At 35.9% G+C, this 14,122-nt stretch overlaps 1 protein-coding gene across 29 annotated transcripts in view; it reads right to left on the reverse strand.

Moving 5' to 3' along the window:
• PKNOX2 (PBX/knotted 1 homeobox 2) overlaps positions 1–14,122 on the reverse strand; it is a 338,759-nt gene that overhangs the window by 166,143 nt on the left and 158,494 nt on the right. For 20 of the 29 annotated variants that reach the window (XM_087875587.1, XM_087875603.1, XM_087875615.1 and 17 more), the window contains one exon: positions 11,877–12,105. The exons of 8 other annotated variants lie outside the window; for them this stretch is intronic. The gene's annotated coding sequence lies outside the window, so the exon portion shown is untranslated. Of the gene's footprint in view, positions 1–11,876; positions 12,106–12,222; positions 12,652–14,122 lie in introns of those variants that run through there. One more of the 29 variants, XM_087875600.1, reaches the window with a different exon arrangement.

A 14,122-nucleotide genomic window follows, 5' to 3' on the forward strand; every position in this document is an offset into this window, starting at 1 on the left:
GGATCTCTCAGCGTGGTACATAAATACATACCAATAATGCAATTCCTTTTGGGAAAACAGCATTATGTAGGGAACAGAAAAAGAAGACATACTAACCCCCCCCCCAAATTAAAATCACAATATAAGAAACAGAAACAGAATTACAATGAGTTTATACCAAAACTATTCCCTGTATTTCTTTATACTTTCTACCTTTACAAGCACTCTTTGTTCTACTACAGTAGTCCTCGACTTACAACAGTACATTTAGTGACCATTCGAACTTACAGTGACACTGAAAAAAGTGACTTATGACCATTTTTCACACTTATGACTGTTTCAGCAGCCCCATTGTCACGTGATCAAAATTCAGACCCTTGGCAACTGGCTCACTGACAGTTGCAGTGTCCTGGGATCATGTGATCCCCTTTTGCAACCTTCTGACAAGCAAAGTCAATGGGAAAACCAGATTCACTTAACAACCGTGTTACTAACTTAACAACTTCAGTGATTCACTTAAAAAAATCATAAAATGACTTGGTTTAGCTCAGCAGACAGAAGCACTGTAATTTAACACCAGCTGTCTGCAATTAAAGTAAGATCGAATCTCGCCAGGCTCAAGCTTGACTCAGCCTTCCATCCTTTCTAAGGTAGGTAAATTGAGGACCCAGTTTGTGGGGGCAATAAGTTGACTTTGTATAAATATACAAAAGTATGAAGGCTATTGCTTAATGCATTGTAAGCCGCCCTGAGTCTCCAGAGAAGGGAGGCATATAAATCAAATTTTTTTAAAAAATGCGGCAAAATTCACTTAACAAATGTCTCACTTAGCAACAGAAATTTGGGGCTCAATCGTGATCGTAAGTCAAGGACTACCTGTATATCTATCCCTTCACATATTATCTTTTGTCTTTACACTTCTAACTTTTCTCTTTCTGAGGATCAACTCCATCCAAATATAACTTTCAGTCTTCTCCCTTCTCTTAATACATTTACTCTTCCAGTACTGTATTCACTGGGTTTGCAATTTATTCTTTCTACCTCAAGCTACTTTTTCCATGCTGGTTGTTTACTTTTCCATACAATCAAGATTCATTCATCACATGTGCACATATACAAACGCACATACAAAACCTCCATATATCAACCAATCCTAAATTGTCCATCAAATTTTAAAACATGGTGATTTGCCTTGAAGGATTTAAATATTTTTCCCTGAGGTTCTATTGTGGGAAAATCATCCCATTCCAATCCACTAACACTAATTTTCATAAGAAAAAACTCTCCATACTTTGTAGAATATTACTTTATCTTCATTTGGGGCATAGATCTCAGTACCATATATGCGCCAAATTCTGCCAAAATTCCCAGCAATGCCTAATAGCCCTGTAATTTTTGCATGTTCTTTTGCTACCTTTTCCTTTAATGTACAGGAAAAATATATGCAGAGCTCCAGCATGAGTCCAAAAGCTCAGAAAACCACACCTCTTGTCCCGGTGACTGGCCCAGACTGGATCTTGCAGGAATAATATATGCATTGGATTGGGTAATTTCAATTGTTGAGCACAAACTATTAGCTATTTGAGGTCAGCAGACATACATGTCAGGAATGCTCCTTCTTGTAGTAGATAGAATAACTGAATTTGAAAAGCCTGCCAGAGATTCTCTCTACCCCATCTTATACCAAACAAAATGAAGGCAGGGCTATTTTGAGTTTTTTTCTTTCTTTCCCCTTTTCTAGGACTCAGCAATCTTTCCCATTACCAAGATCAGGTCTACATTCCTTCACATATTTACATGCTGCACACTGCTGACCTAGGAACCATGTTACCAATCATGGATTTATGTCATTAGAATAGAATAGAATAGAATAGAATAGAATAGAATAGAATAGAATAGAATAGAACAATCATAATTGGAAGGGACCTTGGAGGTCTTCTAATCCAATCCCCTGCTCAAACAGGAGACTCTAGTCTATACCATTTCAGACAAATGGCTGCCCAGTCTCTTTTTGAAAGCCTCCAGTGATGGAGCACCCACAACTTCTGAAGGCAAGCTATTCCATATTCCATATATTTCTAATGTTTGTAATACACCAGTACTTAGTACTGAAACAGTATAGGAAACATTCAGTAACCAAGAAAGTAACATTACACTATTTGTTCAATGACCACCAGTAAAGGTATAAATAGTGGGCAAAAGAAGGGAAACTTTTCAGAGGTTTATTTTCCAGGCTTTTTTTTAATTCAGAAAACATTTTTGGGTGTACATATCTAGTGTATTAGCATTTCAAGCAGGCTAATTTCTCCAGATTGTGAGGTTCAGCAATAGGATGCCAGGGAGGAATTAAATTCTTGGAGCTCTTGGGAAGTACATGTTATCACATGCTGTTGACATTCCTTTGAAAGTTCTGATGTAGTTCTCAGTCAAAATCAAACAAAAATCAAAAATTTAAAGGAACAGGTGACTTGATAGGAAAGTGGTTTTAGATTTTGCAGTGTGGATTATTGAGAGGAAACAGACATGCTTATTTTGGGAGCCACTAGATTTAAAAATAAAGTGTTAACAGCAAGGCTCTGTGTGCATATATCAAAAGTGATCAAGAAGTGCTTCAAAATTTGCATGAGCAAAGCACATCTCTAGTGTTCATTAAACTAGCTCATCTTTTTTCAGGTTTCTGTTTGAGCATGTACAAAAAATTACAGGTCCTTTAAGGAATCAGCTCATTAAAGTTAATGCAACTCTTGTTTCTTTCTTTATTTATTTAGCATATGGCTGTAACTCTTGCAAAGAAGTCTGAAAAGAGGCAGTTTCATTTCACCAATACCAGGGATAGTACAAAGTGGAAAAGCATTTCTTCCAAATCGTTTTAGAAGCATGCACAATTTTTATTAAACAGTATCAAAATACATTTTTTTCATGCAGATTTTTTTGCCATCAGAGAATATTGCAAAAATAAGAAAGCCTTGTTTTAGGAGAGAAAACAGAAAAGCAACAACTATATGAATCTGTCCAAGCTTATTTACTATGCTGCTGGACTATTGATTTTGAGAAATTCCATAAGGCCTTCTGGACTATGAAGCTGGGTATATGATAAAGAAATCAAATTATATTTTCAGCACAGATTCATGAGAGTCTCTCTCTTTCTCTTTTCATATATCTTTCCACTGAGCTGCCAAGGAATATTCAGGCTAGCCTCTGCGAGTGCCCACTAAAGGCAGGGAAAGAAAAGAATAAAGATGGGGATAGAAATGGAATCCACAAATGGATTTTCTGAATAGAGGTGTTTCTTCTGCTGTCAATCAAAAAGAAATAGTAGCTACTAATACTAAACATTTAGGAGGTAGAAAAACACGATATCATATGTAGAAGAAGGTGCAGGAGAAATTACGGATTTCTTAAAAAAAATAAACAACTTTTTGCTTTGACCGCATTCAGTTCATTTGAAAAGTTAACCATAAAAATTTGCCAAATCTTAAACAAAGAACAGGTAATCCTCAACTTACAACAGTTCATTTAGTGACCGTTTGAAGTTACAACAACACTGAAAAAGGGACTTATGACTGTTTTTCACAGTTATGACTGTTGCAGCATACCCACGGTCATGTGATAAAAATTCAGACACTTGGCAAGTGGTTCATATTTATGACAGTCATAAGTCATTTTTTTCAATATCACTGTAATTTTGAACAGTTGTTAAACAAACTGTTGTTAAGTCAAGGATGATAGATAGATAGATAGATAGATAGATAGATAGATAGATAGATAGATAGATAGATAGATAGATAGATAGATAGATACAATAAAGTATTCCAAACAAGAGCCAAAAAAATCAAAAGAAGATAAAACAAAGCAAACTAAGTGAATTAGGAATAAGAATCACTTATTTTGAACAGTGGCTATCATTCAGAACTATCAGCCTTCTTCTTCAAGACTTCACATTGAACAAACGTTGCCAATATATAAATATATCTAAATCTATTATTTAATAATTTGAATTGTCACCCTAAGCTCTATTTACAGCTTTCTCTTCCCAACCCATCATAATTCAACAAGCCTGTTAGTTCAACATATAGGTATCCAAGATCATACCTTGAGCAAGTTCTACTAATAGTGCATGGGCTAATCACATGAAGATATATTTTTTTCTCCTACTATTGCAATAGTAGCTTATCAAATGCTCAATCAATATAAATCAGAACTGTTCAAGTAGCTGACAGATGGCTTTGATGCGACGGGCGGGATAATGGGATGGAGGGAGGGAAGATGAGTGGTAGGAAAAAAAATCTGCTAAGAAAATTAAACCTAGCTTAAAGTAAAGTGATTGCGCAAAAGAGGCTCCAAATGATTTCCCAGGCCATTTTTAAAAAATCTGCCCTTGAGTAAAGGGAGGTAGAGAAAGGCATATGGGCCCTATATTAACATTTTATTAATTATATTTTTCCTTTGAGTATTTTTGCATGTCTGTGATTTACAGCACCATTTTTTCCTAGATAACCACAGAACTGAATTTCATAGCTTTAATGGATCAAATATCCTGCTGGGAGATAGCAATTTGAAGGACATTGATATCTTACAAATTAATATTCTGTTGCCACTAGTTTTGCTTTCCATTGGTACTATGTGTGGGAAATATTTGCTGGAAAATACATTTAAAAAAAATGTATAATGATCCATACGCTGCCTTTCCATTAAAAATATTCTAGGTGATGATTAGAAACATCCATTAATAAGAACCAATTAAAAACTCATAGCAATTAAAGCTGCCAATATATATGGAAATGAAGAACAACATCAGGGAATTCTTTTGGTCCATATACTTAAATTCCAGATTTCTTTATATTTTGCAAATATATTCTCAGTTTGGAAATGTGCATGTTAAGAAAAATGGAGTATAAAATACATATATGGGGAAATTTGTATATGGCAGCAATAGATTTTCTTGCTGTATTTTAATAATTGGTTGATATACAACTTACAATTGAGTATTGATAAAACTGAAAAGGAGTAAATCTGTATGCTCTAATGGAAAAATGCTCATAAAATATTTTATCTATTTATAGTATTGTTTTATGTCTGCACTTGAAAGAGATTCATCAGTCCACATGCTCTGTGTCTAAAAATAATTAAACACCCACCCATACAAATTATTCAATAGCGTGATATGGAATTGAACAAAATTCCCGAAGTATAAAATGTTCCATTTTTTCTTTATAAGTCCATATTCTTAACTAGAACATTTTTAACTGGAGTAATAAAAATGGTTTTTAGTTCAATGAACAAGTCAATATATAAAGCCATATAAAAGTTCAAAATATTTCACAAACATTGCCTGTGTTGAAAGCTACGCTAAACTGGTGAGCATGAAAAGACACAAACATAGAGACATGCACACATAGAAACCTACAACATATACATAGTATCCTCAACTGATAGAATAGAAACATGGAGTTTCATACACTAATTGTATAAATTGTGTTCATTTGATGCTATCCATCTATTCCTCATTTTGGAAGAGATGTGAAAAGTAAGCTCATATCCATGTAATATGCATTGAACCAGGGATGTTCTGATTGAGCAAGAATTCTGGTTAGATTGTTAGGCCAGAATTGGGTGAAGGAACTACAAACACCAAAGTTCCTTTCTATTATTATTATTATTATTATTATTATTATTATTATTATTATTATTATTATTATTATTATTATTATTATTATTATTGTTGTTGTTGTTGTTGTTGTTGTTGTTGTTGTTGTTGTTGTTATTTTATTAGTTTTAAAAGTAAAACAATGGACATTGCTCAACGTCTCTGGCTTTCTTATACTTGTTTTTTTTTTTTAATTGAAAAAGTTTTACAAATATCAATTTTCCCCCATTTCCCCCCATCCCTCCCTAACCCCCCCAAACCCTCCCCTCTCCCCGTGACTTCCCCAAGGTGAAATCCATCCACATATATTATATCATACTTTACCACCCCTCTATAGTGCACTATACATTTTTACATAACAATAAGATATTTTGCCCCCTATAAACTATACATTTCTACACAACATTTAGCTAAAAGCTATCTGGTACTTCCTAGTTTGGTATTTATTCTGCACATAATCTATCCATTGTTTTCCACTTCCATACATAAGTCTCTTGAGTCCGGTCTTTTAAGTATGCTGATATCTTCGCCATTTCTGCAAAACTGGCCATCTTCAAAGTCCATTCTTGAATTGTAGGCATATCATCCCTTTTCCAATATTGACCAATCAGTAACCTAGCTGCTGTCACCATATACAATATCAACTTTGTTTCACCCATTGAAAAACCCTTAACTATACCCAATAAGAACAATTGAGGAGAAAATTGAATTTTTTTCTTCAAGACATTTTGCATAACCCACCAAATTTTTATCCAAAAAGCCTTTACTTTCTTGCATGTCCACCATATATGATAATATGTAGCATCTAAACAATCACATCTCCAACATTTTGGTTGAACATTAGGATACATGCATGACAATTTCTTAGGATCTAAATGCCACCTATAAAACATTTTATAAAAATTTTCCCTCAAATTCTGCGACTGTGTAAATTTAACATTCTGAACCCATATTTTTTCCCAAGTTTCCATCATAACTGGTTCTCCAAAATTTTGCGCCCATTTTATCATACAATCTTTAACCAATTCATTTTCTGAGTCTCTTTCTAACAAAACATTATAAACCCTCTTAATATGCATTGGGCCTTTCTCTTTTATCTGTCTAACCAATTCTTCTTCATGCGACATTAAACCAGTTTTTTTATCTTCTCTCCATCTCAATTGAAGTTGATTATACTGTAACCAAGTTAAATTGATCCCTTCTTCCAACAGTGTGTTCAATGTCTTTAGTTGCCATCTTCCCCCATCATTAAAAAGTACTTCTTTGTATGAAAACCCCCTGAGTGACTTTATATTTATATTCCATATAATGTGACCAAGATCCATCCACAACGGTATTTTATAATCCCATTTGAGTCGGTGCTTCTTCCATACTTTCATCAATGAGCTTCTAAGTATATGGCTATTAAATGCTTTATCCACCTTATTTTCATAAAATAAATATGCATGCCAACCAAATTCAAGATCATAACTCTCAATATTCAATATTCCAGTCTTTGTCCTTCCAAACCAGTCACTTGCTTGTGTAAATGCTGCAGCTTCATAATACAATCGCAGATTTGGAAGTTTAAGACCACCCCTTTCACGCACATCTTGCATAATTTCCAATTTAACTCTTGGCTTTTTCTCATTCCAAACAAACTTATTCACTCCTTTTTGCCATTCCGTCAAGTATTTATCATTTTTAAGCACCGGAATCATTTGAAACAAAAATAAAAAATCTAGGTAGAACATTCATTTTAACTGCTGCTATTCTTCCAAGTAGAGACAGCTGCAGTTTTTTCCAGATTTCCATATCCTTTTGTACTTTTCGCCACAACACCTCATAATTATTTTGAAACAGTTTTATATTTGAATCTGCAACTTGAACTCCTAGATATCTCACCTTTGATACTATTTCAAAGCCTGCCTTCCTTTCCAGTTCCTTCTTTTGATCAACTGTCATATTTTTAACTATCATCTTGGTTTTTTTCTGATTCAATCTAAATCCTGATACCATACCATATTCTTCTATAATGTCTTTCATCTGAATTATTGATTCCCTCGACTGTGTTAGGGTAACAACCAGATCATCTGCAAATGCCCTTGTTCTGTAATCCTCTTGCCTTATCACTATTCCCTTCAAAGTGATCGAGTCCCGTATTGTATTCAACAAGACTTCTAAAGTTAGAATAAACAACAATGGGGATAACGGACAACCTTGTCTTGTACCTTTTTCTATACTAAAATTTGTAGTTAAACTTCCATTAATAATAATTTGTGCTGTTTGTTCTTGATAAATTGCTGAAACCGCCTGTACAAACTGATCCCCAAAGTCCATCTTTTTTAAAGTCTTTAATAGAAAGTTCCAATTCACTCGATCAAAGGCCTTCTCCGCATCCAAAAACACCAGCACTGCAGAGATCTGTTTATTCTTCTCAAGATATTCCAATAAATCTATAATTTGCCTCACATTATCCTTCATATATCTGCCTTCTATAAATCCTGCTTGATCATAATGAATCACCTCTTGAATAACTGGCATTAATCTGTTGGCTAATACTTTCGCAAAAATTTTATAATCCGTATTCAGGAGAGATATTGATCTAAAATTTTCCGGTTTTGTAGAACCTGCCTCCTCTTTCGGTATCAGAGAGACAAAAGCTGCTTTCCATGAAGGGGGTATTTTTCCCCCTTGTTGTATGCTACAAAATAAGTCTTTAAGATGTTCAATCATTTCTGCTTGTAAAGTTTTATAGTACACCGCAGTTAAACCATCCGTTCCTGGAGCTTTAGCTGTTTTCAGTTGTTTAATAGCAACAATAATCTCCTCAGCTGTTATTGGTAAACTCGTTCTTTCCTTTTGATCATTAGAAATTTTTATAACTCTCTTTTCTTCTAGATATTTATTTATAAGTTCATTCTGTATATCATCTTTGGCATATAGTTTGGTGTAATAATCTAAAAAGGCTTCTTTGATTAGTCTTTGTTGAAATACTTCCTTCCCTCTATACTCAATACTCCCAATAGTCCGAGTACTCTGCTGTTTCCTCAGTGTGTAAGCCAACCAACTTCCCGGTTTATTGGCATTACAAAATATATTGTGTTTCGCAAATTGTAAGTTAGTTGCTGCTTGTTCCGCTGTAAGCATATGGAATTGATCTTTCAAAAGTTTTATAACTCCTTGTAATTTTTCATCTGTTGGATTTTTTATAAGCAACTGCTCTTTTTTCTTTATCTCCCCTTCCAATTCTAATCTTTTTCTTTGTCGATTTGATTTATGTTTAGAATTCATATAAATCAGTACCCCCCGCATATACGCCTTGCTCGCATCCCAAACAATTTCAATAAGGGTACCCTTATTCAAGTTCATTTCAAAAAATTCCTTCATTTGTTTTTTAAGTTCATTTACATTCTTTTCATATCTAAACAAATTTTCATTTACTCTCCAAGATCTTCTCTCATTCTTTCCCATTTCTATTTCTATCCATACCGGGCTGTGGTCAGATAAAGTCCTTGGAAATATCTTTGTTTTCTTTGTTTTTGAGAGTAAATCGACTGTAAGTAAAATAAAATCAATCCTAGAGAAGGATCTGTGTCTATCTGAAAAAAAAGTAAAGTCCAGTTCTTTTGGGTTATGCACTCTCCATATATCTTTCAATTCCAAATCTTCTTTCATATCGAAGAAAATCTGTGGTAGTTTAACACATGACTTTGCCAAGCTCTTTTTATCTTTTTTAAGATCTATTACTCCGTTCCAATCTCCCATAATTAAAATAGATCTATAATCCCATTGTAATATTTTGGAATACAATATTTTATAAAAATTTTCTTGTTGTTGATTAGGAGCATAAATTCCAATCACCAGAATTGGACCATTATCTGTATAAAGTTCAATTGCTATTTATCTTCTACAATCATCTGTTTCTATAATTTTAGCTGACAATCTTTTGTTTATATAAATTCTTTTTCTCTGAATTTGAAGCTATAAATTGTGCTCCTAATCTAGAATTTATCAAATATTTTTGATCTTGTGTGATATGAGTTTCTTGTAAACAAATAACATCATTATTAAATTGTCTCAAGTAATGAAATAATTTCTTTCTTTTCTGTGGTGAATTCAATCCGTTCACATTCCAAGATAAAAACTTAATTGTCATTTGGATTCTCCTGAAGCGATAAGAGCATTTGCTGAAGTTTCTGTTCCAGACCAGAAGTCTTCGGCTTAGCTCCTCCCATGGCTTCAAGTTCTTGTGTTTTGCCCTTGACTCCCTTCTTGTCTTGTGGTGGCTTAGACCTCTGCTGTTGTTGTTTTTCTAGAATTTGCTTATAAGCTGCTCGAGTTATACGCTTGACAGGACATCAAGTCAAGATCCAACGCTACTTCTCTTGTATCTTTAGGTGGTCCAGCTATAGCCTTTAAGGGAAGATCCAGCAATGGCTCATCCAGAAAGCCCCCTATCTTATACTTGTTGACCATGGAGTCACTGATGGGAAAAACAGGTCTATTTATTCCTCCTTCTGCTATTCAGATATATGTAACAGAATAACAGAACAAAAGAGTTGGAAGAAACCTTGGAGGTCTTCTAGTCCAATCCCCTGTTCAAGCAGAAGACCCTACCATTCCAGACAAGTGGCTGTCCAGTCTCTTCTTAAAAACCTCTAGCACTCACATCTTCAGAAGGCAAGCTGTTCCACTGATTATTTGTTCTAATTGTCAGGAAACTTCTCCTTATTTCTAGGTTGATTCTCTCCTTGATTAGTTTCCGGAATAACGATGTGAAAATGTTCATATGAGCTTTACTGCAAAAATCACAGAATGTACCGCAAAGAATAGTAGTAGGTTACATACACCATGAAGTCAGGCTGCAAGAGAGATGAGAACCGAAGCCTAGTTTTCCTAGCCAATAGGCATATTTTTATACCAACAAATGTAATAAAATCTTTCGGCTAAGTCTTCTTCAATGAAACCAGTGGTGGGTTCCTCCCAGTTCGGTCCGGTTCGGCCGAGCCGGTAGCGGTGACGATATGACATCACCGAACCGGTTCTCCCCCCCTGCCCTCCCACCCCCCACCCCCCACGTTATTCTTACCTTTTATTTAGTACCACCCCCAATCTATTGCTGCCTCCTGAGTCCCAGCTGATGACTAGAGGGAAAAAAACTGTTTAAACTCTTGCCGCGGGGCTTCAAAGGGCCATCCTACAGCTGATCAGTGTTAAAAGCAAACAAATGAGTTGGGTCGTAAGTGCGAGAACTGGTCGTAAGTGTGAGGACCTTCCAGAAATGACTCTGACCAGCTAGCCACGCCCACCTAGTCACATGACCTCCAAGCAACACCCACAAAATAAGCCACGCCCACAGAACCAGTAGTAAAAAAAATTAGAACCCACCCCTGAATGAAACCACTCCTAAAGAAAGGAGATGACCCCATATTTCCTTCAATAGGCACATGTCACACAAACTTTCAACAAGGAATGAGCAAGAAATATTTGTCAATACCTTCTAACCAGATTCTGTGACCCATTTTCTGAATCAGCAGAAATAATTTGATTGAGAATTACAACCCTATTATCACTCCATAATATGTGAATTGGCTTAACCTTTTTGTGCTAATATTGTTGAGTTTGTTTTTCAGCAGCAACAATATCAAAATAAGATATCTTGGCTGCCCTGTAAACAACAGCAAAGGTCCCATTATTGATTAAAAGTAGCCCTCATTTAGCAATCATTTGCAGTTATGATGGGGGTGAAAAAGTAATTTTACGAGCAATCTTTGCATTTATGATCTTCACAGGTCTGTAAAATAAAGGAAATCTGAATTTACAATAGCAAAATCATGATGTTTCACTTAGTGCCTGCTTCACTTAATGATTGGGGGAACCAAGCTGATGGTCCCAATTGGGGAAACCGGGTTGATTGTCCCAGTGAAGATTACTTGTTGAAGACTGCCTTATGCAGCTCAAACTATGCCTATTTAACCTAACATTGGGTACTCTGCTTAAGAGATTTTTTCCAGTACTTCCTTAGAGTTTTATCCATGCAAAACAAGAGCAATATCATAGTTATTATTCTCCCATTAATCTCATCAACAGTTATGCCAGACAGAAAATGAATAGATATGCAGTGGGCAGTTACCATGGATTTTTCAAGAAATAGCATCTTCTGAGGCAACTGTCAGTAATTGACACAATAAATGTAATTGATTAAACATATAATGCATTAATCTGAAATAATTATTGGATAGATTAAGAATCAATTGAAAATTCATACCTAGAAATTACTTTTTAATGGATTGTTTTGCAATTGGCAAGAGGTAGTAAGTGCAGTTCCTCAGTTCTCGTCTATTCAGATTCTGTTCACTGTACCCATCAATGGCGTAAATTAAAATGTGGAGAATGGTCCATCAAGCTTAAAGGCTTTACAGTTTCACCATGGACCATCAATAACTTGGTAGACAGGATAAGAATTCAAATCAATCTTCATCAGTGGAAGGAACGACCTGAAAAAAAGCAATTCACAGTTTACCTATATAAACATCTAAAATATAGAGACAGATGGGAACATGTGATCTTCCAGATGTTGCTGAACTCAAATCCCATCAATCTTCACTACTGACCATGAGTGTAGCATCTCCATCTATCTCCACAGATAATGCAGTTCTGAAGTTTGGAAGTTAAATATTCATGTGCAAAATTCTGGAAAGGATTAGTTCTCTTATTAGGATACATTTTGCTATTATTAAATTTATATACCGCCCTACTCCCGAAGGACTAGATAAAGGTGATTCTGCAGGACATACAGTGATGTGTATCATGCATCATAGCTGGCCATCCTTTAATCTTGCCGCTGCTGTAGAGAATCCTTTCCTGTTCCTAAAACTGTAGTAAATGGCTTTTTAAAAAATGGATTAGGAGAAGTTTAACAAATTCTCTGTTGCCTTTGGGCAGAATCTATCTCTTGGTGATGGTCATGGAGGAAGATGGGAGGGAACAAGTGAGATGAACAGACTGATTAACTTGAATTCACTGAGAATTTTCATTAATATAAATGGAATGGAATGGAATGGAATGGAATGGAATGGAAGTGAGTGGAACAGAATGGATTGGAATGGATGACCAGGGGTGTCAAACTCAAGGCCCAGGGCCGGATTCAGCCCATGGGGTGCTTAGATCTGGCCCATGGAGCCACCTGGAAACAGTGAAGAACCGGCCTGTGGTGCCTCTGCCAGTGAAAACGGAGGTCGGGAGGGCTGTGTGCTGCCCTCCCGACCTCCATTTTTGCTGGCAGAGGGATGCAGGAGGCTATCGCAGCTGAAAACGGAGCTCGCAAGGGCTGTGGGCAGCACTCTCAAACTCCGTTTTTGCTGGAAGAGGGTTGCAAGAGGCCATCGCAGCCGAAAATGGAGCTTGGGAGCCTGGTTTCACTGGCAGAGCACTCGGGCCGCCACAGGTGCCCCCGACACGAGTGACGTCGAGCTGGACATGCCCACTCTGGCCATGCCCACCCCAGCCCCCCAAGGTCAAACACAACCCTGATGCGGCCCTTAATGAAATCAAGTTTGACACTCCTGGGATAGACAGACAATCTATAAAAAGAGGTTACATCAACCAAACTTGTATGGAGTGTCCATGATATAAGCCCATGGATATTTTCATAAACATTTTCAGCACCTTTAAATATTGTTTTCATAGTAATGGTTTGAATCACAGGCCAAAAGTTGACTTTTGAATGATGTGCCAGAAACCATACTCAAACAAGCTGATTCAGCTAGAACAAAACCCATTTTTTTTATTACAAGGTGGAGGCCGCTTTTAGAGAAATTCCCAAAATTGGAAGCAAAGCTTTTGAGGCAAAGGGTTGCATATCACTGAGACCCCCATTTGTGTATATTTTCTACCAATTCAGGAGATGTCCACAACATGGATTGTTTGCAATGATGAAAGCCTTATTCAAAATGGCAGCTCTGATGGAGCAATTCTTTAAGTTCACTTTTTTTTTTACTGCATTTCCCCGTTTTTTCACAATTATTCACCCTGAGTGGTTCTTTCCAATACACTGTAGGGTATGGAAAAGACAGCATAAACTCTGTTCTGAGGATTCAAGTCCATCAGGAGGTTTATAACAAAGCCAACATTTAAAAACTGCACAGGGAATTTGGAAATTATATTGTCTTACCACAGTCGTAATTCTGACTCATGTTTAATTAAAACCAAGTTAAATATACATACACATTCAGAGAGTAACTATTTCAGATATCACTTTATTGCATAAATAAAGTTTTTATCATTGATTTTTTAATTTAGTGAAAGAACCGTCCAACTGGATATTTGTTTATATTTTTTCAAGGAAAGAAAGAGAGAGAGAGAGGTTTATTATATATATCCCCATTATACAGTATATAGTAATATATGTGTGTGTATACACACACGCACACACACTGTACATATATAGCTAATCCCCCATAATCTCCTAGAGTTGCACCTAAAACACAGTTTCTTGCAAGTGACCTTTTGCAG

Source organism: Pantherophis guttatus, chromosome 9, assembly GCF_059756535.1.
Source record: "Pantherophis guttatus breed Tessera chromosome 9, ASM5975653v1, whole genome shotgun sequence".
NCBI classification, from domain to species: domain Eukaryota; kingdom Metazoa; phylum Chordata; class Lepidosauria; order Squamata; family Colubridae; genus Pantherophis; species Pantherophis guttatus.